A 2,974-nucleotide genomic window follows, 5' to 3' on the forward strand; every position below is an offset into this window, starting at 1 on the left:
TGTAAATGAAAGAGGAAGAAGAACGAAATTTGAAAACAAATATATTTTTATCTAGATAGACAATTAACATCACTTCATTAATCAATGTTTATTATTATTTGATTAAAAATATAATATGATTATTTATTTGGTTGAATAGGCGTATATACATTAATATATATTTTTCAGCGTGAGATTTTTATCTTAAATTAAGTTTTTTGTATTAATGACAAATACCATATTTATTACTATAATTTATGGGTTTACAAAAAATAGTATCAAACTATCATTGTACACATAGCTCATAATAAAGCTAAACACAAAGACATTAATTAGGTAGACCCCGCAAATGATAAATCTTGAAGATTGTAAATAAACTTTGTACTACCTTCTGCTTGATAGTCTTACTCCTTTTATTGGGTTGATGTTAATTGTATTTTTTTTCTAAGAGAATTTCCCTTTTATTAGGTTTATTGGTTTTCTTTCGCCAAATTGGCGATTCTACCCCAAATCGTCCTTTATCAAATGTCTAGGTTTTCATGTCATGCATGATGTAAACTAATTATTAATAGATATCAATGCATAAATATTCACATTTTTACATCTAATGTAGTCTAAGAACTATATGAAATATAAGTTGAGTTATAACTGCACGAACTGATATAGTATGTGTTATAGAAAAAGAGCAGATATCCTACTATTAATAGTTCATTTATTTTCACTAAAGTAGAATCATGCACAAACGATACATAAAACTATCCTACTTTGAATGCAATAACGTGATGCCCTCGCATTTGCGAGGGCCACTGTGCTAGTTGAAGCAACAGCAAAATCGATGCCAAGTGTCCAAATAGAAGAGGTAGCACTTCTTCATATTGGAAGTAATGTTATTCTCTGAGACTATCATAGGCTCTCATCTGTTGCCTCACCTCACCATGCTATGTCATCTCCTCTCCTATGGCAGACCCTTATACACAATAAATTTTCATAACATTCGTTTGCTCCCAAAAAGACTGCGATTAATGACCCTCCTTTGGTCACAAACAAAATTATTAAATATTTATATTAAACTCTTCTACTTAATGATAAGTTATTTTTGCAAAATGAAAATCATAGTCAATATAGTTTGATAATTCACTGGATAACAATGTTGCTATAAATTAACAATAGTGTATTCAAGTTACAGTCATAATTTCTATCATTAACAAGTATGTATTGTCTCTAATAGATTTTAGTCATGCTTGCAATGAAAGTTGTCTTATTTTTATTTTTGATATGTTGCACCTTAAATGGATATTTAAACCAAAAGTTCTGTAGTGTGAGAAAATTAAAAGTATAAAACACAAATTTAAGTTTGCCTTTTGCAGATTACTTTGTGATGCTCTCTATATATCCATAGTAAACCTTTAAAACGTATAGGCAGATTAATATCCTAATGGAAGCTTCTAGTTTAGGATTTAGAAAACTTGTAAAATTTAGACTATACATAAAATATTTACAAGGAACTTGCCATTGAACCATTAGCACACTGCTTTATATTTTTTTTTGTTTTTGTTTGATATGTTACACCGGGTTCATTAATCAGTTGAGACATGTATGTGATCTATGTGGGGCACTCATATTGAATTGCTCTAGATAAGATAGTGTCTCATACGATCTGTATGTAGGGGAAGAGAGACTAACAATCTAACTAAACTAACCTCCACCTATATATATTTATCGGTAATATCCGGTATTACCCGATACTCACCGAAACCCTTCTGATGACCCCGGAACGCTTCTGGATCCTCTCGGAACTATTTCGAATATTTATGAAACAATTCCACAAATATCTTCTCATCACTCTCGCTCTACTAAGACTCAGCAGATCGTGATTGCCTTAAGCCTGTGACACCGTAAGTTCGGTAACTCATAGACACGAATGAAACCCCTTTGTTCAATGACCGACAGCGGAACCGTGGACGTCCATATCGATTCCCATGAGCAAAGGATGATATTCGAGTGAACCTTTGGTTATCGTGTGATCTTCCCTTTGCTTCACGATACTACACAAATCCGGGGATGCGTCGGTATCCTCCTAAGTCATCACATGCTCACTATAACGACATCCTCATTACCAGTTTTATTCTTATTTCTTGATATCGTGTTCCGGCATCTCCGTGAAGAAGTCAACTATGTCTGGCCAGACGATGATGGATGCGTCACACCGAGAGGGCCCTAAGAATATCTCTCCATCATCGAAGGAACAAATCTCACTCTCGAGCTATCTAGTCCCTTGTCAAAAATTTCGATGAACCTATAAGTTGTTGTTATGATCACCGTGTTACAGGTGACATTTGAGGCACCCCAAAGCCCAGAGTATGGCAAGAAGTAACTATGATCCTCTCATGGTCTAAGGAGCAAAATCACATGTTAACACTTTGTTATTATTACAGTTGATTAAAGATGATATTAACTCAATTCATAACAGACAAGTTTGGGTCGATTCAATATGATCATTCTTCCAACGTCACAATCTCAATGTTGTTTTAGGATCATCGTTACACTTAATGATATCCTAAGATCCGGAAAACATGATCTCGAACAACACTTGAGCTAGTCCTAGCGGCAAGACTAGGAACCTTTTATTTAACTGTTTGTCATTCCACAAGTGCAGATGAGTTTTCCACTGAATCGCATATTCCAGGATCATAGCAGTTATAGCATAGAATATAAACTCTTTAATTAGATATACGAAAATATAATTATACAAATATTATTGCTTCTAGGGCATATTTTTAACACGTCTCGGCACGACTGCTCCCGATCCGTCCCCGTCTCCGTCCTCAGCTGCTTCTACTACTTCCCCAGCACCGGAGCACCACCACACCTAGCACCCCAACCTCTCCCATCAGCATGAGCCGAAGCAAATCACGCCAGAGCAACACACAACCCAGATCCGCGCGCGCCCTTGAAGGACCGCACATGAGGCAGCCCTGTGGTAGTTAGGATGAGT

At 35.6% G+C, this 2,974-nt stretch overlaps 1 protein-coding gene across 1 annotated transcript in view; it reads left to right on the forward strand.

Moving 5' to 3' along the window:
- LOC119284131 (BTB/POZ and MATH domain-containing protein 1-like) overlaps positions 1–2,974 on the forward strand; it is a 7,313-nt gene that overhangs the window by 355 nt on the left and 3,984 nt on the right. The gene's annotated exons all lie outside the window — the stretch shown is intronic.

This window comes from Triticum dicoccoides, chromosome 4A (genome assembly GCF_002162155.2).
Source record: "Triticum dicoccoides isolate Atlit2015 ecotype Zavitan chromosome 4A, WEW_v2.0, whole genome shotgun sequence".
NCBI lineage: Eukaryota > Viridiplantae > Streptophyta > Magnoliopsida > Poales > Poaceae > Triticum > Triticum dicoccoides.